The sequence below is a fragment of the Danio rerio genome, chromosome 3 (genome assembly GCF_049306965.1).
Source record: "Danio rerio strain Tuebingen ecotype United States chromosome 3, GRCz12tu, whole genome shotgun sequence".
Lineage (NCBI taxonomy): Eukaryota > Metazoa > Chordata > Actinopteri > Cypriniformes > Danionidae > Danio > Danio rerio.
Genome location: NC_133178.1, coordinates 33,339,503 through 33,362,559, shown reverse-complemented (window position 1 = coordinate 33,362,559; position 23,057 = coordinate 33,339,503). Strand labels below are relative to the sequence as shown.

The 23,057-nt window shown below is 35.9% G+C and overlaps 1 protein-coding gene across 5 annotated transcripts in view; it reads left to right on the top strand.

Moving 5' to 3' along the window:
* The window catches only part of septin9a (septin 9a), a 132,765-nt gene that overhangs the window by 79,780 nt on the left and 29,928 nt on the right, over positions 1-23,057 (top strand). The window contains exon 1 of one of the 5 annotated variants that reach the window (XM_068216039.1): positions 13,957-13,990. The exons of the other annotated variants lie outside the window; for them this stretch is intronic. The gene's annotated coding sequence lies outside the window, so the exon portion shown is untranslated. Of the gene's footprint in view, positions 1-13,956; positions 13,991-23,057 lie in introns of those variants that run through there. 5 annotated transcript variants of the gene reach the window in all.

Genomic DNA, 23,057 nt, shown 5'->3' with positions numbered 1-23,057 from the left:
ACTGAGAGAATGTAAAATCGTGGTTATACAACTGTTTTACATCTGTTTAAGATCTTGTTTTGACAAGAGACCAAACTGAATAAGCTTTATTTTTATGGTTTGTGTCATTGACATTGTTTTAAATTGCACACCTAACTTAGTAGGCTACCTAAATCCTAAAAAGATGTATACCTTCACAAATTAGTCGCCACAAAATCAGTAATTTTTTATCGCACAAAATCCTAAAAAGCTAGGGGGTCTGTTCATACAATTGACTTCAGTTCACACCTGAATTGACCACTAGAGGCAGTAAAATGCCAATGAAGATTCTTTTTCACTCTAATTACTGCTCTTGTAAAATGATTATGTATTTTTCATGTGATTATTAGTCACACTAAACCAATGAAAGCAGATGAATCTTCTGTTTATAATGCAACTGAATGGGGATTTCTTGAGTTTCTTCATTTTCAGCATGAGAGCACCCTCTGGCGTTCAAGAAGATTTACTGCTGAACACAACCGTGCTTGCCTGACAAGATTTGCATGAAAATCTCAATCAATAAATGATGCAATAACGTTTGCATTTTCATTTTGACGTTGTATCCAGCCTTAATTAAAAAAACATTTTTTGTGCATTTATTAGCTGATACTGATATGGCAACTAATGTGCTTTTTTTTTATTGCCAAAAATGTTTACACAGAAACGATTATCCATTAACCCTAATTTTATTAATATTGACCATTTTTATTTTCAGAATGGGGTGGGAGAATATTAAGCTTATGCTTCATCCCGCTCCATTTTCGACCATGTTGAAATACATAAAATATCATTAACAAAAAGAAATGCATCAAGTTTTTGTTCGAAAATAAATAAATCAATCAAATCAAATCAAATTTCATGAAGTTTCTTGTTTCAGAGGTCACCAAACAGATGCTTCAAACTTAAAAAAAAATCCAGGAAGGACTGAATTCACAGAGCAATATTTTGATGAAACCAAAGTAAACATACCTTTTTGGGACTTGCATTAGAGGATTTTAACTTTGGAAAATTACATTAATCACTTTAATTGGTAAAAATCTAGTTTATTGCTGACTTTCACTCGCTGCTTTGCCATTAAGTGCATTAGATGACCATGCATCTTTTCTAGTGGGCTTAAAGGAGTGAGTTCCTGAGAGGAGTGGAATGCTAGGAGCGCTCTTAATTTTACTGTGTTTGGCACACACAATCTCCTCGGAGAGCCCTGCGAATGTCAGCGATGGGATGATCTAGAAGTTTCCAGCCTCCTTTGTTATTTCTCTTTTCTTGTGTGAGAAGTTTCCGAGGAGACTAAGAAACAAAAGTGAGTGAGGGAGGTGATCTGGAGGTTAGCGCTGCTCATTGATGCAGCGGTTAAGGTTTTGGTTTGCCAAACGATCACAGTATCTGACCACGTCTGTGATTTCAAGCCTCTGTCTGTCACACATTCAGCTTCTCTTCTGCTGTCTAGCCAGAGATAAGTGGTTTGAAGTTGATAAGTTGCTTATTATATGTTCAGATGTTTGAAAATGATCATATTGATCTCATTCTAGGCTTCACCACATCAGCTAAGTTTTCCATTAGACAAACTGACACACACACACACACACACACACACACACACACACACACACACACACACACACACACACATACAGTGTTGGATGGCTGAGTTGGCTTTGGTTGGTAGTTATTACTCAGTCCAGAACTATTCCTGTGAATAGTTCCCTCCCTCGATAACATTTTGTAAGTCTTTGAATAGGTGCTGCCAATAATGCCCAACTACATTAACATTAAACACATTTAGAACAACTTTATCCTCAGACTGGATCCAGAAATTAAAAAATAAATGAAGGAAATAAACTCAGTGGAGCTCAAGAACTACTTGTTTGTGAGAGGAAGTCATAAATATGGGATGTGGTTTTGATGGCTATTGTGTGCAGTTGCATTTCCACTCATAAGTCATTTCAGGTTGAATCCTTGCTGGAGTTTGAGAACTGCATTATCAAAGAAAATCTGCCTTTTTTGCCTTTTCTCTGCTTGCAGGTGCTTTAAGTGCCAGTAGGAGTCACTGTTCTACAGGAGTCTTACCTTTTTGCATCAGGTGAAGATATTAGGCTGTATTTCAGTCATGACAGTTAAACAAAACTGTTTTCGAGATCAGAGCTCTACAATATATGATTAATTGCGGTCTACATCCACACTCGACTGCTTGAACGCAAGGAGCTTTTGTTAGACACTTCTTTTTATTTTGCAAGGCGTAAATTACATTATTACAATATGTTGTCATGCTGTACTATGATGTGGCCTGAATTTTCTCCATTCAAACACATCTGCAGCTGTTGTGGCGTTGGGTATTGACACTACAGAAAATCTGACTGTCAACACATCCAATAAAGCAACATTTTGCCAAGTGAGTTTGCAGGAGTATTTTCGTTGAGATTAGGAACAGATGTCTTGTAAGTAGTGATTCTTCACTCTTTAGTGACTTGGAGGTTTGGTGAGGTCCCCTGGTGGCCCTGGCCCTGTAGTTGAGACTTTTTGTATATATCTTTTAAGTCAGCTGAATAAGTATTCTGTTTAACAAGAAAATTACTTTACTCTCTGGAATAGGCTTGGGCCAGTATAAGATTCTGACGGTATGAGAACCTTGGATAAAAACATCATATTTTCACTGTATTGTGATTTCTAAAATTATATATATATTAAAATGTCTGATTAAAAACAACAACTTTTTCCCTCTTTGAACACAAAATATTTTATTTTGAGAGACATTTTAATATTTTGGAGCAGTAAACATCTCAGGCTAAATAATTAATTTAATTGTTGACTTTTGCTGTCTATATTAGTTAAAAAAAAAACAGATTCTACAATATAAAGATTTTATTTTACAATATAGATTTTACAATGTAAAACATATTTGTATATCTTTTCTGCTGGAGATACTGTTGTCCTAAAAAACAAACAATCAAAAAAAAAAAAACATATAGCATAGGAACGGTATATCTGAAAATTTTGGTGGTCTAAAAAAATGGTAAAAACAAAATTTACTTCCAAACTACGGTATACCTTGAAAACAGTTATTGTTCCATGCCTACTCTGGAATACTTGATTCTGATTGGCCAATCATGCCATCTACTTATAATGATAGTGTGGTTCTAGATCAAGGGTGGCCAAACTTTTTCGTATAAAGGGCCAAAAACCAAATATCATTATGAGTTGTGGGCTGAAGGTAAATATAACAAAACTACATTAAAGTTGCCATTGGTAATTTCATAATATATTTCTTAATATTAAAAAATAAATAAATAAAACATCACTTTAAATCATATTAACTAATGCTTTTTTAAATTATTGCTTATTGCAATGAAAACATAACAGTGAACAGGAGAGTTCAATTCTGAATACACTAGTCAAGCAGACATGTGTTGATTTGCTCGCCAAAATCTCTGCATTGTCATCTATTTGATTATTTACAATATTTTATTAAAACGTTTAAATTCAGTTAGCTATTCACAAATAAATAAATTAATAAATTTATAAATAAAAAAACAAACCAGATTAAATTTGAAATGACAATCTCTAAACCATCTCCATCATTCTCTCTCTCTTCTCACATGGGATAATAGGCCAAATCAAATGTGCCATGGGCCAACTTTCACCTATGGGCCGTAGTTTGGGCATCTCTGTTCTAGATGTTTAATGTGCAAAAGCACTTTATCTGTGAAGCATATTTTATTGTTGTTGACTTTATTTCTGTGAGGAATTTTTTCTCTTCGGTTCATTCTTTTGAAGAGATTTTAATACTTAAACCAAATACAGTTTTAGAGTTTTTTTGTTTATTGTTTTGCAAAAATAGATTGCAAAAATAAAACAAATCTTACCATGAAAGTAGACATAAAAGCATTTTATAAAACACAAAAAAACTGTGTTGAATATGGAAGAATGTGGGGAGTCCGGTTCGTGACATCATTCTGCAATTGAATATATTTGTCCAACACTTCAACTTTTTCTGTAGGACATCATTTCATGTTGGTTAAGAAAAGTAAGTATAGGTGCATTCTGTCGCTGAGGAAGTTTCCTGTGATGTGTGGTATGTGGTGACAACCATAGAGAAACCACTGTTGTAGACATTTTGTGTAGAAATTGTAATTCCTGGACATGGTCCAGTGTTTCCACTGGACCACGTCACACACTGCCCCATGAGACGCCTGTGTGCTTCATTTGAAATGGACTTTACTGTGGTGACTTTGATATGCTAATAGAGAGAGTTTATTTCTCTTTAATCGCCTCCCCCCTTGTTTCATACAAACAGTAGGAGTTTACATAGTTTTGATGCATGCTGTATCTCAGTGTGTGTGGATGATTTCTTTTGGTAAGCAGTTCTGTTAACTCTTGTTTGAAGCTGCTTTTTCTTTCTCTTCTTCCAAAGGGTTGATCCTGAGGTCAGTCAGTCAGTAGTTTTAGTTTGGCGTAGATCAGCTGTAGAACAGGTTTTGCTTCAAGACCTAGATTTTACATTGGGAATTAAAGAAATGATTTACCAAACTGTAAACTGGTAATGTAAAAAACTGGAATATACATTGTTCAGGCTACATTTCTTTGTACATTTCAGATGACAAATCCACTAGAGTGCGGTCTACAATTTTACTAATGTGGAATCTGTTAATTTTGTTGTGCGTTTCAGAGACACATCTTTTTGTGTGCACCTCTATGAGAAAGTAGGGCTTGTCATACAGATCACCTACTGAACCACTGACCTAAACCCAACAAATAGTGCTTTCAAAGACAACTGCCATAGAAAAGTGCACTGCTACCACATAGTTTACCTTGATTTAACATTTTGTATCACAAGTACAACATGACAATATATCATTACTATCAAATGGAGCAAAAGTTGGTAGCATCATACTGCCCCATAGCTTCCATAATAGCTGGAAACTGCAGTCAGTTATATATTTACAATGATTCTGTGGTTACAATATTTCACTGTTCATAGAAGGTAGTTTAATGACTGTTGGCACACTGAGAGTAAAACAAACATGTACGAACAAAACAAAATAAACACCCGTGGCTCCTGATGATTTCCTGAAGTTTTGTGAGTGAACTATCTCTTTAAGTGAAGACCAAACGCATTATAATTTCATTTTCTACCATAACCCTCATCAGACTAGCCACTCATTTCTGGGCAAAACCTACTAATTGAGAACCCCTGATGCAGAATAATTCCCCATCTGATCATAGGAAGATGGTTAGAAGTGAAAAGTGGTCTAGATGGAGCAGTTTCATGCAGTCTTGTTCACATGTCTCCTCCTTAGGCTTTTGGTTCTGGAAAGAAACAAAAGCGCTGCTGTCTGTGTGGTGCGGAAACGAGTGGTGGTTTCTCATCTGCATGAAACATGCTGCAGTGCTGGACAGCGGGTGACAAACAGGCCTTTGACTGGGTCTGACTCTGTTTTCTCTATAACAGCCTCCTCACCATGACTCTACATTCCCAAACACTCCGGAAAACAGGGCGGCAGCTGCCCACTGAGGTTTGCTGCTTCGTCAGTGTTTCCCATGTTAAAGGTTAACTCAGTTTGGTTGGAATTTGTTAGATTTTTTTTTTTAATTATTCATTTTCTTTCTTCTGTTTTTGGCTTTTTAACATGTTGGTATGTAATTTTGTAAAATCCAGTTTGTTATGTAACATTTAGGAGTCATGAGGTTTATCAAAGTGAATCAGCATTAGAGTCTAAGAATTGTTTTTGCTTTTGTTGCTACATTTAAAATGATCGGACATCTAAACTTGTATTTTTAAGTCATCTAAACTTGTATTTTTAAGTCTAATTATATTGATTATAATTTCCACTTTACAGTGTCTTAAAATTACTTCAAATTACCAGATACTTTCAAAACTATTATTATTCATTATTCTGGTAATTTTGTAGTTGTAGTAATATGTGAAGGGGACATTTGCACATTTTACTTTAAATGACCAACAAATTTTAAATACAGCATCAAAATTTTAAAAAATGTGCTATATAGACAAAAGTTAAAAACACTCAGTTAAATTAATGCAAACTGACTAAATTATTTTTCAAAAGGTAAACTACATCTTATAACAAAATAAGGCCTTCATTTTATTGTGCAGTATAATCAGATACAAATATTTAATTACTTAAATATTTGATTTTTATACTCATCAGAAAAATCTGTATTTGATTTTTCTACTCATTTATAGATAAACCAGGTTCTTTGTGTTATAACAAACAAAAGAATCAAAACACTGAACCCATATAAAACTAATAATAATTCTTTACATTTTTATTGTGCTTTTCTAGACACTCAAAGCGCTTTACACATTGTTGGGGTGGGAGTGGGGGGGGGGGGGTCTCCTTATCCACCACCAGTGTGCAGCATTCATGCGACTGCAGCCATATCGCGCCAGACCACACACCAGCAGCTGATTGGTGAAGAGGAGACAAAGTGATGAAGCCAATTATGATATTGGGATGGATACGAGGCCATGATGGACAGAGGTCAGTAGACAAATTTGGTCAAGATGCCAAATCCCCTACTCTTTTTCAAAGGACATCCCGGTATTTTTTTAATGACCACCGAGAGTCAGACCACAGTTTAACGTCTCATCCGAAAGATGGCGCTCACTGAGCAGTATAGAGTCCCCATCAATATACTGGGGCATAAGGACCCACACAGACCACAGGTTGAGTGCCCTGTGCGGGATTCGCTTATACCACTTCAAACAGCAACCTAGCTTTCCTATGTGGTTCCCCATCTAGGTACTAACCGGGCCAGCCCTGCTTAGCTTCTGTGGGCGGACACTGCACTCTCCAAACATCTACACTCTTCAAGCATAACTGCAATATTCTTATGAATTGTAACATTTTGTATTTAAATAAAGAGTAGGGCTCATTTAATAGGTTACTTGACAACCGATTCTCGTTAACCTACTATTAACCGTTAACCGGTCAGATTAGGGATGAGATGATGACAAGGCGCATATGTTGACTTTTTTTTTTTTTTTTTTTTTTTTTTAAGTTGGCTATAGGCTACTATAGCATATCATTATTTAGTTTCTTTACATGTAGTATTACATTGATTTGCATGCATGTTTTATAGTTTATTTAGCTATAAAATGAAAGCCTCAGTTTGTGAGGAGTTATAAATATGCAAAAATCAAGTAGCCTATATCATTGAACTTGTCTGATTAGGATATTAAGGCTATTTTACAAGTTGATATTTTAAAAGAACTATTAATAACTTTTTTTTTTCCAAATGGGAAAAGGTAGGTTTGTTGGTTGTACACATAATCATCAAAACTATATCTGTTGCTTAACTGATATTAGCAATACCGTTTAACCCAGGGGTGTCCAAACTCGGTCCTGGAGGGCCAATGTACTGCATAGTTTAGTTTTAACTTTCTTCAACATACCTGGCTGAAAGTTTCAAGTATACCTAAAAAGAGCTTGATTAGTTGGTTCAGGTGTGTCTAATTGGGGTTGGAACTAAACTTTGCAGGACACAGTTCTCTAAGAATAAGTTTGGACACCCCTGATTTACCCATTCAAGTGATCCCATTAATCAGTTAAAAATGCATCCTTTCGGAAAAACACTTTAACCAAAGGCATCGAGCAAACTCCTCATTATGAATTCTGTCATCCCGCTGTCTGTATGTCTGGCTGTTGGCCCACTCTATGCAGGCCCATGGTGTGAAGGGGTCTTCCAAACTGTGAGTGTGTGATTTGTGCACTGCTTATCCTTTTACAAACCCCAGGCTTCCTCTTTCTCTACTTGGGTCTTGTGGTTTTGACTGGGGATGAGCATGTACAGCTGTCCTGCCTCCTCCAGTTTCAGCTGTACCCCCTCACACCAACCAGTTCCATACACCGTGCCAGACTGGCATGGCTTGTGGGCATATCATGTCTCTTGGCATCCTCTGGGAATAATAATATCTGTTCTTATCTGTCCGTCTGCATGTTCTGCAGAGGATAAACTCAATCCCAGCAGTGCGGGCTAAGCTGTTGATCAGACAAATTAGTGCTGGATGCAGGATGAGGGTCATTGTGCAGTCAGACGGATAAGGAGACGAGAGACTGGAAAGTGATACTCTTGTTGTTTGTTGTGAAGCATGTTGAGTGATTGGTCATCTGATATAACCACTGCATACGACATGTTCGGGGGCTTTCTCTTGGTAGCCTGCCGTGACGTGTCTGATGAGCTCATGAGGCTTTTCTTCTATTGGAGAAATGCAGAGTAGGCAGACTTGTAACTGTAGGCTGGGGATGTGCTGATTTGTACAGTTCTAGACAATATGATGATAATGATTAGGAAATGCATGTCTAATTTAAATTCTGTACAATGTTGTAACAAATAAAATAGCTGCATAATAATAATAATAATAATAATAATAATAATAATAATAATAATAATAACTACAAAAACAAAATTTATATTATTTAATGCTGCAAGTACATTTATGCATCATAATAGCCAGTGCTGTTAATTAAAATGATCGTGTGTTTGGAAATTGAATTAAAGTAGGAACAGGGCTGCCGCCAGTATTTTTAAAAATTGAATAGACATTTTCTGTATTATTTTATTCATTCAATTTCCTTCAGCTTAGTCCCTTTGTTTATCAGGGTTTGCCACAGCGGAATGAACTGCCAATTATCCTGCATATGTTTTAAACAGCGGATGCCCTACCAGCCACAACCCAGTACTGGGAAACACCTATGCACTTTCATTTATATGGATGCACCAATTCTGATACTTGGATCAGATATCAGTTCGAAGTTGCATATGGATCGGGATTAAGCCAATAGGTATACCCATCCACAGGGCTCGAAATTAATTTAAATTGATTAATTTATTGTATTTGAAATCAACACTAATCAAACTAACAAGCCAACAAAAATAAAAATAAATAAATAAAAATAATATATATATATATATATATATATATATATATATATATATATATATATATATATATATATATATATATATATATATATATATATATATATATGCAAGCGTGAGGAAAATGTCTCAACGAAATCCCGTTATCACAAGAAAATACATTTTATAACATAACTGAGTGACCAAAGCACGGAGCGCTCACCGGCCCTGCACGCACTGCTTGAATGAATCTGTTAACGGTATAACTGTGCTGTTCTCACAAGTGCTGTCTGATATTGCACTGATGCTTTTGACATATACTGTACCTTATTATATGCATACATGTTAATAGCAATATCTGTCTTTTTAGGAGTAGCGATGTAAGTTTACTCAGTGCAAGCCCGTTTGCGATAGTGTACGTGGTGTAATTTGACATATATCTGCCACTAGCACAGCGGACAGCATCTGGCGATTATATGAAGGATTAAACAGAAGCTCTCGTGCTAGATGTGGCAAGCAGTTACCTGAAAATTCCATCCCACTGACTTTTCATGGCGGACTTGAAGCCATTGGAAGTCTTCTACTCTTGGAAAAGTGTAGATGGTGGACTAACATTCAGCACATGATCACTAGTAAGATGTCATTATTTGTAACTTTAGATGCCATGGTTTCTAAAACAAAATCTGTCAGTGTTAACCATTCTAATCTTCAGTGCTTTAGTTTTTCGCGGTAGTAGCTCTCTGTCATTCGAAGCCAGAATGCACTGAGTGATTGACAGCTGATATTAACCAATCATTCGCGTTCAGTGCTAGAGCAGTGGTGGGCCAATGAGAAGAGCGTGAAGGCGGAGCAAGCATTACGGACTTGGATTTGTTTACTGCAGCAAGCTGACATGACAACTGTTTTAAACCATTCCTGAGCTCTGCGTTTCGCATTTTAAGTGCAGACAAAGAGCTTAGAGGTGCATTCTGCGTAAATGTATCCCGAATCCACGCATGTGGTGAACATTTTGCAGTAAAAACTGGTCGCACACAACAGTTTTGAGCACTCGCAGAAATGCTCCCATATATATTTTAAGGTCGCATAGATGAAATTTCGGGCGCATATGCAACCAAAATGGTCGCAATTTCGAGCCCTGATCCATATCCATGACAAATGTATTGCCAAAGCAGTTATAAAGTAACATATGTAAAAAGAACAGAAAACACAGTAAATAGTAGTAGTAGTAAAAAAGAAAGGTTATTTAAATATAATAATTAAATAAAATATTAACAATACATCATATTATTCAATATATAACATTAATATTCAATATATTCTATTATTATTCAACATATTATTCATTTAAATCAATACAAAAATAGATCAGAATCAACTATACATTTAACAATCAACATTCTCTCTCTCTCACTCTCTCTCACTCTCTCTCACTCTCTCTCTCTCTCTCTCTCTCTCTCTCCCTCTCTCTCTCTCTGTTTACTCTTGTGGTTTAAGTAGGAAGAAATTAAATTAACCACCGGGTCTTTGATGCGAGCAAATAATCTGTGCCAAATCACGATCTACGATCAAATTATATTTGACTCCAAATTGTGTTTGTTTCATATGAACACAGTTTAGTTTCCCACTGTAGCAAAGATGCAAGTAAATCCAAACATTTGAGCAGACTGATGCAGTTCATTCAAGGTGGTTAATAATAGAAGCCCAAGTGTGACTTAAAGAAATTTTCCAATATTGTGAGACTGAAACGACCTCATTGACATTTTCGCGTCTATGGTTTACATTGATATAATATTTTAAATTGTAGTGCTTTCTTTTTTTTCTGAGATGCTCTCATATTACACACTGCCATAGCCATGTACGCTGTGCCCTTGTGACCACTGTAAAACCCGAAGCCTCGAGACAAATGGTTTGCATTAGGCTTAAAGATGAATAAATCAGCCCTTCTTTCTCAGCACTGGGGAACAAAGATGGCGCAGCTCCATTGTTTATCTGCTGTTGGACCTCCTAGCAAGGGAACAAATGTCTCTCGATCTTCTCTCCTGTTTCTTTCTCTCCTTCTGACATCTGGCTTTCCAGAAACTGAATGTGGAAAGTAGTCAGAACATTTCAGCAGATCCTGTTCATCTCACAGAAACATTGGTGCTGGGTGAGCTTGAATCATCTCTACCCTTATTATATACACACTTCAAAAAGTGTATTAACACAGGGTGATAGAAACCCTTCTATTAATTTTGCACATGGTTATGTTGGTAATGTGAATGGTAACTTAATACAAACTTTAAACTTAAAATCATTATTACTAATAAGATAGATACTGAAGACATTTTATTTATTTATTTATTTATTTTCATGCATTGACATTATCTAGTACTTTAAACTCTTAAATGTATGCTCACTTTATAAATTGGCATTCATGCATATGGAGCAGTGGGGTTACTTGCACATTTTGTAAGATATACAGTATGCCAGTAGACCTCATATTTGCACTTACTGTGCTGACCAACAGGAAGTTGTTTGCTTTCAAAGTGAGTAGGTTTTTGCAAACATAATGCCATGCATAGAAAAAAGCCATTATCATTTGTTGAAGCTTTTTTTTTTTTTTTTTTTGGAACAAAACATCTGGCTTTTCAATGGTGCCACTGAAATTTTTTTTTTGTTTTTAAGAGTGTATGGGTACATATTGACCACGACATTTCCCTAAATGGAGTTCTACAAAACAGTCTATATATATTTTTTTCTTTTCCAGGGAAATGCTCAACCAATTAAGCAAATATATTTAGGCCTGTCACGATATTCAAATTTTCTTATACGATATATTGTATTGCACCAAAATATATTGCGATTAAAAAGAATATTATTGTCATTTTAAGACCATTTAAGCCATTCATTATTTAATTTAGGACAATATAAATGACAATATAATATGGTCCCAATGCAATTATACTCTTCTAAAGAACACATAATATTTTATTCTTACCAATTTTTTATTTAATTATAGTGATTTTTAACAATTAATTATTTGGCATTAGAATCAGAATCTGAAAACGCTTACCCTAAATAAATAATAATAACTGTTAAGGAACAGGTAAAAAGTAAAAAAAAAAAGTAACTGAGGCTGCGATATCTAATACCAGATCTATTTTCAGTTGTCCGACACCAACATAATTATAAGTTAATTAAGTGTTTTTTTTTTTTTTTTTTTCTTCCCTCTCCGCTGTCGCCACTAGCTTGCATGGTTTGGTATCAATGGATTTGCTCTCCAGTGTTTAGACCCTCAATAGTGATTATAAAACCACACTGAACTGAACTGAAACACCAAAAAACTGAATTACACTGTTCCAATTTACTATGATTTTTTATTTGAAGCTGCTTTGACACAATCTTCATTTGTAAAAGTGCTATACAAAAAAAGGTGAATTGAATTGAATAATGGCTATATACTATAGTAATTTATAATAAATACCACATTGTTTTTTTAAGCCATGCTGACAATGCAGCTCGAATAGAGATAGAGATGTTGCAGTAGAGGTCTTCCCAGTATACTGTGTTGCAGCTGGAAGGCCATCCACTTCGTAACACACATGCTGGAATAGTTGGGGGCTCATTCCATTGTGGCGACCTCTGAAATACAGACTAAGCTGAAGGAAAATAAATGAATGAATGACTGATGTCATTTGAAATAATTGGGGTCATGTCCATGTGTTGTGCAATAAGTCGATATATTAATTATTGTGACAGGCCTAAATATATATGATGTTGTAATAACTACAGGTTGTGTGGTTTATCTAGTGTTTAGTCTAATTTATTAAAGATGGCGTTTTCTACTTTCACCAGAAGAAAAAGAGACCTCTTAAAGAAAAAAAAAAAAGAAACTGCAGAGAGTAAAAGGTTTTCCCTCTGAGACTAGAAACATTGGGCTTTGGAATTGTTGTAAACTCAGCCAAACATCGAAAGGGTTTATTTTCGCTCTGTGTTAATAAAAACTGATGTTGAAATTCGAGCCCCCCGCTGTGATGGGTAACAGAATGGAAGTGACTGATTGTCAAGAGCAGTTTATGATGCCCTACATCTGCAGTAGTGCTGCCTGTTCAGTTTCATGGTACACATTTGGAGACACCACAATAAGCTGCTGTATCTTATTTCATTATCTTCTTTTGAACATGTAACTTTAACTTGCGGAGGGAGAGTAAGCCTGAAACAGACATGCAAACAACGTTTCAGATGTGGATGTACGAAAAGTGCTTATTGATTAAAGCTTAGTTAACTAGGCTGATCTGCTGGTGATGGTTTGCTGTTTTCCATCTCAACTCAGCAACTTTTTAGGTACACTGACTAAGCTTTACTATTAAAATCATTTTATTGTATTTTTATTTATTTATTTATTTAGTTTTTTTTGGGGGGGTCTGGTATTTTATTTTTTGTATTAGTTTCATTTTTTGCTAATTATATTATCAGTAATAGAATCGTGTGTTTAATTGGATGTAATATGATTTGGCTTTCTAATTGTTGGGACTTTATTTTGTGTTATTTAAATTCTAATATTTCCTAAAAAAATTTTTTTTTGTTCATTTTAAAGTGCATTAATAATTAAATAATTCAATGTAAATGCATGCAAAACACTTTATATTAATCACTTGCAATGCCTTGTACTCTACTACATCCGTTTTACTCCCCATCCACTAGACTTCTTTAGTTTCTCCCAGAATAATTGAGATCCCACAAATTCTTTGTGTCAAAAGAACAAAAACCTCAGCTCAGGTAATTCAGAGCTCATTAATCATTGGTGCTGGACAGTCTGAACTCTAAGCTTGCTCTGTTTTCTCTCAGTTCAGGCCTGGAGAGGGATAGACAGCCAGCCGCTAAGCTTGTGTGCGCTTGTGCGTGTGTGTTTGTGTGCTTTGTCAGGCAGATTAGCCTCCTGCCTGCTTTCTCTCTCTCTCTGTTTTTCTCTGGCCATCTCTTTTCACTGGAGTTGGGGAGGGATGTGTTTAGTGCGTGTCACATGACGCTGTGTGGGAGGAGTCACCAAGAAGCCCAGAGACTCCAGCTGAGGCTCACACTAGAGGTTTGAGGCTGAGCAGGGACAAGCAGAAGGGTAGGTCAACACTTTCACTCTCTTCTTCTGTTTTCTCTTATCTTTCACTCAATGTCGCCCAATGTGGTGGTTTAGTCCTGTCTGCTGTTGTTTTGCTTCTTTTCAAGCATTAACAAGCAGTAGTAATGTGTAATTCAAGACAAGTTGGACTTTGCTGTTTATAAGTAGTGTATCTGTAAATACATGTTTAAGTGTTGTTGTTTTTTTCATGTTCACTCAAGAGGCTAAGCCTGTTTTACATGCTAGAGCTTCACAGATGTTTAAGCTGGAAAGTTCTGAGCGTGGAAGATTTATTAGGGCTCTTAAAGCATCTGTGAGTTTGCAGAGGGGGCGTGTTTGCATGTTTCGCTCTTCTTTTTCATTCTTTACTCTGTCTGCACCTTCTTTCTTGGCCTTGTAATTAAAAGTGTGCAGGTTACAGGCACTCTTGCCCTGTGCAATTTCACCTCTGCAATGCCTTTGCAAGGTTTTCTTAAAGGTTTTTGTAGAGACTTATTTAAAAAAATAGATATTTTGCTTAAAGTAAAGCTCATTTTATTATTATTATTATTGTTATTATTATTTGTTTATAAAAGTAGATAGTAGGTTTTAAGTGAGGATTTAAATGTCATGACACCAACATTATCATTAAATAAATATTTAAATTGTCAAATGTGTTTCATAGCTTTAAAATATGATGTATATTTATTACTGTTTTAATGTTTTATTCTTTAGCTCTGGTCTGACATTTAAATTTTTTTTTTTTTTTTTTTTAAATATAAATTTTAAATATGGATGATTTTACAGCAATGACTATCTCTACATGTGTCAGCCCACATCCTGCAGGGGACCAGGAAGAAAGCCACACAGATCTCTTCCTCAATCCTGGTCATGTCCATGTCATTATCCAGTCAGCCGTAAAAGAGGAGAAAACCCACGTTTCTCTCATCCGTTTCCTTTAACCCTTTCAGCTACCACCCATGACACATTCACAGGCTTCGCAGCTTTCCTGGAGGCTTTAAAAACATTTGAAAAGTCGTCTTGTGTAATTGCACAGCTTATGTTTGGTCTTGTTGTCAACAGTTTTGACATCTAGCCATAGCTTAGTTGTGAAGTCACCAAAACTAAAAATAAATCGTTTAGACCAAGTGTCAATTCTGGTTAGTCGTTGTTGGTGATCATTTGACTGTTAGAACCTGGGTCATCACTACAATTTAAGCAAAACTTTTTTTTACTCCTCATCTGTGAGAATCTTTTTATTTTGATGAGTAGTTTCAAAGTACTATTCACTATTTATATAGTCGACGTACTCTCCCAAACCCAGAGCAGCAGACCTCTGAGGGTTTCAGTCCACTTCCACTGAAAACTCCACTGCTCTGTTTGTAGGATTCTTGTGGGATGGAAACACTTTCCATAATTGGCTTTGTTGGGAATATTGATGGCGTGTGTGCCTCTGATTTTCTGTATATGTCTGCTAGCACAAAACCCATTGGTCTTTGGTAGTAATGGAGCGTGGCCACCTTGGACCTCTGAACATTTGTCCAGTCTTTGTTGAGGGTGAGCTGTGGCATTGAAGTGTCATAAACACCTGCTCAGCACATGAGGTTAACACATGTATTTTCATATATGAGGTGAGGTACTGCTACTGTGTCTGTCATCACACGCATAAAGCCGCTATTGATTTGCATTGCAAATTATTGTTAAGCATCTAATTTAACAGACGGAAAGGAATAAACATTAGGCTAACTTGTATAAGCTGTAGTTAACTGTCTTTAATAGACTCTTTCAATGGTCATACGAGTGTAAATTATTTGTATAGCTATAGTTACAAAAACCTACATATCAATGGTTTAAACCAGTATTTCTCAACCCATTTCTGGATAACCACCAACACTGCATGTTTTGAATGTTTCCTCTGTCTTTCAGACACATTACAGATATTTCAGTCTTTGCTAATTAGCTGATGATCTGAATCAGGTGTGATATAGGTTAAGGAGATATAGAAAATATGCAGTGCTGGTGATCCCCCAGGAACTTGGTTGAGAAATACTGGTTTAAACTATGTATTTCCACAGGTTATTTGTAGAGAAAAAAAATGCTTAGATTATTAATGTTCTTCCTGCTATTAAATAAAAAACTTCTTTCTAGAATTAATCACTAAAATGTTCTTATGTAAACCAAAATCTCTTCCTCAGTGGCTTCGACATGGTAATTATATTTTGGAAACTTGTGTGGGCTATTTTTGCATAAATAGTCATTATTGTACATAAACAGTAGCTTGCCTGTCTGGTCTGTTCATGTTGAAGTTTGCTCTGTACTGGATATGAACATACTGCTCATGAGATCCATTTTGAAGATCAACAACCATGGTTTCTGAGTCAATTTGGTTAATCATATGACTCCTTTTAGCGCTGGGCTATGTGAGCATGTTCATTTATCTGTGTACAGGAATCTTCATTGAGCCTGATTCCAATGAACTGATACTGAGTGTAAAAGGACTCCTTGCAACTGGAATTCATGTTGCCTGAGAGACTTGAAGGAAAGAGACCACAATCGCTTGCTTTCTATCTCTCATGTGATCTTCATCTTGATTTTCTGCATTGTAGAAGTAATGTCACCATGCTGTCTCAGCTTTCCCTCGGTTGTGTTTCTTCCGGCTGTCGTCAAACTTTCACCTCGAGGTCAGATCCATGAATCTTGCAAAGGGCATTCTGAAGATAACCTCTTGGGACTACTGTTGGATCATTTGTAAGGAATTTCAGGAACTGATATCCAAAGACTCTGTCCCACCAGTTATGTTGTACAGGTGGCTCATATCTAGTTAGCTGGAGGAATGGATTGTGGATGACTTCATTGCAACGAAAAGCTTGTTGGCAGAAGATTTCCTCTTTGCGCATTTTAATGTCTTGGCAGTCAAGAGTGATCGCAGTACTATAACAACATTAGGAGTTGGTGAGGTTGTTGGCCAAGTCAAGTATTTATTTTCATTTCTCACTCCTTCAAACGTAAAAGTTGATGAGCAGAACGTTTGGGAGTGTTTGCTGTTCCACATTGTTTTTCACACCATCCTTATCACTCTCTCACACTTCTGCTGTCCTCTGCCAGTTTGGGACTCTGATATCCCTCACTTCCAGAAGTTTTTCCACTGTGTGCATGACACCATCTGCTTTTACAACCCCAAGCATCAGAGATCACACTCTTTGTCCCAGTGCAGAACGAGTGGTCATCACACCTAGACAAACAATATGAGTCTAACGCTGTTTGTGGAGAGTTAACATCAATTTCCTTTTTGCATTGAACTGCTCTCTGTGGGAGGCCAAAAGTTTGCTTGTTCCCTCTCTTCTTTTGTCTCTCGTGTGTCGAGTTGTTGATCTTCCCAGTCTACTGGAGTCTTTTTAACTGGCTGAATCTTGCCTCTGCATCTTTTGTAGTTTGCCGGAGCTTAATCATAATCTTTCATATAATTGCATACATGTTGTCGTATAATGCATAGCCTCAAGCTTATTCCAGGCAATACTTAGTGTCATTTTTGTGTACCTCTGTGAAGGTTATAGAGAAGTAATGGCTGCCCTTAGTAATGTCTATTTCTTTATCCCATCTTTGAAATAGTAATGGTACCTTTTTGAATAGTAGAGGACAAGATAAAGGAATCATCTTCCCCTATTTTTGTTCTTGGAATCATACTTTATGATGGGATGGGAATGTGTAAGGAGAAGACCAGACATACTGAAAGAGTTTGTGTTTTTTCAGAGCTTACAGGAAAGTTAAGATATGACTTCTGCTCGTATGCATTTGTTATACAGCTCATGTCTGTCTGGTCATCTGGGGTTTCTCTCTGAGAATGAAGAGCTGCTTGATTCTAGAAATCATAAAGGTGCAGTTTAGGCTATATAAGCTGCAAATGCATAATATAAACAGTATGTGCAATAATGAGTTTCCCCTTATTTTAAATAGACTGTTTTAGGTTTAATAGAAGATTGATACATTATCAATCAGAAACTAAAATCTATATCCCTTCGGTTCCCCAATGCAGCATGTATTCAACCAAAGCACAGTAAAAAGTCATATTGGAAAATATTATTGTAGTTTATTTTTTGTTCTGTTTTATATTTTAAACACTAAAGTTAAGTTTAATCTTGTGTTTCAAAGCTGAATTTCTAGTCTTTAGTGTCACATGATCCAATAGAAATTAGAGGTGTGATCCTATGCTGGTCTCATGGTTCGGTTATAATTAGCATGTCATCGATTCGTTTCAATTTTATATCATCACGGTGCATTGACGATGCTTTCCACACACACTTTAATATTTTAGTCAAAGCACAAGAATTGTTGACTTAATGTATAAATAAATTTATATATTATTTGTAATACAATTTTCTCCTTCTAAAACAAGCAGTCAGATATATGAACTGTACCTTTAAAAACTCAAGTACATGCACAGAACAACATGAGCATTTATAGCAAATAAACAAAAGTAAATATTATTCCACTCGCTTTCTGAGCATTAAACCTCTATGATTGGTCACACGCTCAACAGAAAGGGCAGTGATTGGCTCTAACGTGCTGGCGCTGTTTACCGATGAGCGACTCTTAATAAACGACAGCAGCAATCACAGCTGATCTATGATAGACGTGGTGAAGAAACCAATCTGCGGACATGCTCAAGTCTGATCCACATGTTTCGCTAAAACATCCGAGAGGAGAGCAAAAGTTTCCTTATGACAGCAGGTCAAATGTCCACAGTGAGAGAAAGAGAAATGGAGTTTACTTTCATTTTCTCAATAACAATTGAAATGGGGTTTTTTGCTCTAAATGCAGTGAATTGTACAGAGTTTCTGTGTTTTAAGTAGTTGCAGTGTTTTATTTATAAAACAAACGCGCATATGAGATAAATGACGTCAGTACATAATAACCAGTTATGATTATTACTGAACCGATACCAAATTTTCTGCATTTGCATTGCGGTGCACCGAAGAAACAATCATTTTGATTCCTATAATATAAAAATCTTTCTTATTTGATTTGGTGCACAAGAAAAATATCTTATTAATAATACTGTTGTTGTTTAAAACATTTTGAAAATGTTGCGATTTAATGAATTTTAGGTGATTCGTTTAATCTATTTTTGAGTGTTTTTGTAAAAACTATTGTATAACTAAATATGCATGCTTGTTCACCCTGTTTACAATTTTACGTTATTATTTTTCCTTTTTGCATTTGAAAAACTGTACATTAATTTTTGTGAACTACATTCACTTACCACTTTTGAAATGTTTGCTTATTAAGCTAATTTATTATATTGACAAGTACTGTAAATTATGTACAGTTTAACAGCAAATCTGTTATAAGCCATAATCTTAAAATGATTTGCACCGTTTCTGGTTTATGTCATTGTTTATGCCTGCATGTCCCTATTAAAGAAACTATGCTAAGCTTTTCCATACATCCATTTTAAATAAAAAAAATTTGTGTATAGAGGGCTACTCAAGATGGCATTCATTAGAAATGGCCCAAACAGGAAGATGCTAATTCATGAAATATGGTCTCACAGCTTGACCTGAGCACTGTAGACTCCCTTCAGTCTGGGATGAGACTGTTTCTTCCTCCTTACACTCCTCTGGGTCTACTTTACAAATGTCCCACCTCAGACACCGTCTGTGATTTGCAACCTTTACCTCAAGCTGAGACGAATAAATCAGTTGTTCGCTCTGACTTCCTCTCTACTTTTTACTGCAGAGTCACTGGCAACTATTTACAAAGCTTTTGAATGTTTGGAGACTGGGAGACAGCGTTAGAAGAGTTTTTTTGCCTCTAATTGGAAACAGAGAAGGACTAATACTGTCCAGCACTTCAAATGGAAAGTTTTGTTTGAGTCCATTGGGACTATAATATCTTGCTGGGTTGTGTTTAACTACTCACATTTTGCAAAATAGCTCATTTAAAAAATGCATACAGTAAAAGGTAGTTGAATTCTCACTGATGATGATTATAATAGCTGCTTGTGTTGTCTATAATGGCAAGAACTTGGGTTTGCTTCTCATTATGTCAGAAATGTAAAATGTTTTGTTTCTTATGAAGGTTTGGAAACTGTATTCGTCATTTGTATGGATCCCATGTAAGTTAAAAACAAGGCTCGGGGTTCCAACATTCTCCTGCAGGAAACAGCTAATCATCGACCGCAGGACTGTATGTTCACCTCTCTGCTCACCCTGAGCTTGTTTTTCCCTGCAGGGTGTAAGTGTTCAGTTGGCCCGTCTCACTGTTATCTCCTCAGGCATGGAGTCTGTCAGCGGTAGAGGCCCCCAAACCTGTCAGTCCACACTCTGTCTGTCACAGCATTCACTTAGTGACGACTCGCAGGAATGAGAGAGGATTGCATACGTTTTCTGTACATGCCTTTGATCTTGCTTTATTAAAATACACTCTTTTAAAAATCCTTCATTCAAAAATGAGCAATTGCATAATTTACATGTGCTTTTGTTTCCAATCCAAGCCATTTTATTTTGTGAAATGCTTAATTATTTTTTTGTTTTGTTTGTTAATGCTTTATTTTTATTTACAGCATTCAATATATAAATACTAATCAAGTGCAGAATTTAAGTAAAAATTAGTTGACGAATATAGGAAATATAGTTTCAGAATTAAAACATGCTTGGTTTATCGTTTGAATACAAAGAAAACAACTATGAATATTTGTTTTGTAATTTTAATGTAAAGCATTCACAATTAATCCCATTAAGCACAAATTAAACAAATATTATTATAATTATTGTTATTATTGTTATTATTATTATTATTATTATTATTATTATTATTATTAATAATAATAAATGCTTAACATTTTTAGCTTTATCCATGCTTGACATTTTATTGTTGAGACGTGTTTTGATTGTTTTATTGAAATCATTTGATTAACACAGCAGCACAGTTCATACATAATTTTCTACTTTGTGAGAGAATGTAAAGGCATTAAAATAAAATAAAAATATATATTTTTAAAATATATATTTTCCTTCCACTGGCCCGCCGGGCCGTGTGTAGATAGATTTTGATAGTCCCACTAAAAAAATTAATAGCCTGGGACTCCTGGCTGAATTTTGCGATCCCTGAATCTGCTGTAAAAGCTTGAATTCTAAAACAATCTTTGTATTAATTTGAAGAAGTAAGGGCAACACGATTGCTTAGTGGTTAGTACTGTCGCCTCACAGCAAGAAGGTCACTGGTTTGAGTCCCGGCTTGGCCAGTTGGCATTTCTATGTGGAGTTCTTCCCATGTTTGTGTGGGTTTCCCCCGGGTGCTCCGGTTCCCCCCACAGCAAATACATGCGCTATAGGTGAATTCAATAAACTAAATTGGTCATTGTGAATGAGTTGTACTGTTTCCCAGTACTGGGTTGCTGCTGGAAGGGCATTCGCTGTGTAAAACATATGGTGGATAAGTTGGCGGTTCATTCCGCTGTGGCAACCCCTGATGAATAAAGGGACTAAGCCAAAGGAAAATGAATGAATAATTTTGATTAACAGTAACAAAAACAAAACAATAGTAATAATATTTAGATTCTCAAATTATTCTGCCTTTTGCAAAATGGTAGTTTTTGGACCTTTTGTTTTACTTTCTTGTTGCACTTTGTGATGCTTCAAATCTAGAGTTCCTGTATTAAATACTTTGAGTTGTATTTATTATCATGAATTTGAAATAATAAGAACAATTTAAATTTGAGTAAAGTAATATTTTAAATGATTGCAGATTGATTTTGCTCCTTACTGTTTCATTAATAATACCCTTAATACTGTAATTATTATTTTTTTGCTTTTGACTTTAGAGATACCCAGACATTGAAGGTCAATTTGTCTTATACTTTTCAGTTGGGACATAATCTCCACAAGCAGGCTGTATTATTTCATATTGCCCTATATTAAGTGTTTTTTTTATCCTCTCTGATGATGGGATTTTAATGTCTTCCAGCTGTTTTGCTAATTTGGCAAAGTTGTAATGCTCAGGCTAATGGTAGTGGAGATTTATGGGGTCGCTGTGATTGTGCGCAGGTACCTGTGTTCACAGCTCCTTTTACAGGCATAGATTTCCATTCCTCCTGACAGGCTGTGGGGTCAGTTTACTTTTCTGAGTTGCACAATATCACTCAGGAAAGACGTCACACGTGGTCCTGGATGAAGGGAATCCGTAGATCTGTAGGTCAGCTTGTTTCCGCTGTTGTGACTCTGCCTGTTGTCAGGGAGTTTAAATATGCACCTCGGTTTATTCCATTAGTCGCTGAAACTGTTTTAAAAACAGATGGATACAGAAATGTGTCATAGTCAAACATTTCCACAAAATGTTTCTGTGAAGGAGTTGTATTTATAGTGCATTGTCAAGAACACACTGTGATGAACTCAACAAACTGCCACGAAGAATTCTACTCTCGAATCACAGAAAGAAAGAAGGGCTCAAATGACCTGTGTGCTCAGTGAAGTAAAAACTAATGTTTGTGTTTGATCAGGATTTGTGCTGTTTGCAGATTCCTTTGTCAATACAGGTGGGCTTTCTGGAAACCTCTAGCTATTGTCAAAAGCTCTCCTTGATTGAGGGTATTAAAATGCCGGACATTACTGTGAGCCAAGGAGGATCTGCTTCAAATCCGCCTAAGGGCAGTGAGTGAATGCTCTTTTCCTGAACCACATGGACATTGTTCGTAAACAATGGTTTTGGTTGGTTTTTAGAAAATGAAAATGCAATTATGCTTTCTTCATTAAACCACAATCGGAGTTTGAAGATGCACTTAAGTTCCAGAAGAGTAAGATTTGATTTTTTATATTTCAATTAGGGCTGCCAGTATATCAATTCAGCATCCGTATCGCAATGTGTGCATCCGCAATAGACACATCGCAAAGATATGCAATGCTGAGTTTGAATTGTAGTTTTAGCCAGGAGGTACAGATTTGTATTTATACACATCATTTATATGGAATTTATGTGATTTATGCAAAAAAAAAAAGACAATTTACTTTGATTTTTTTGTTTTGCTTCTAGTCCAAACATCTACATTTCAAAGTGAAAGCAAGATTTTTTTATTTACTTTATTGGCTTTTAA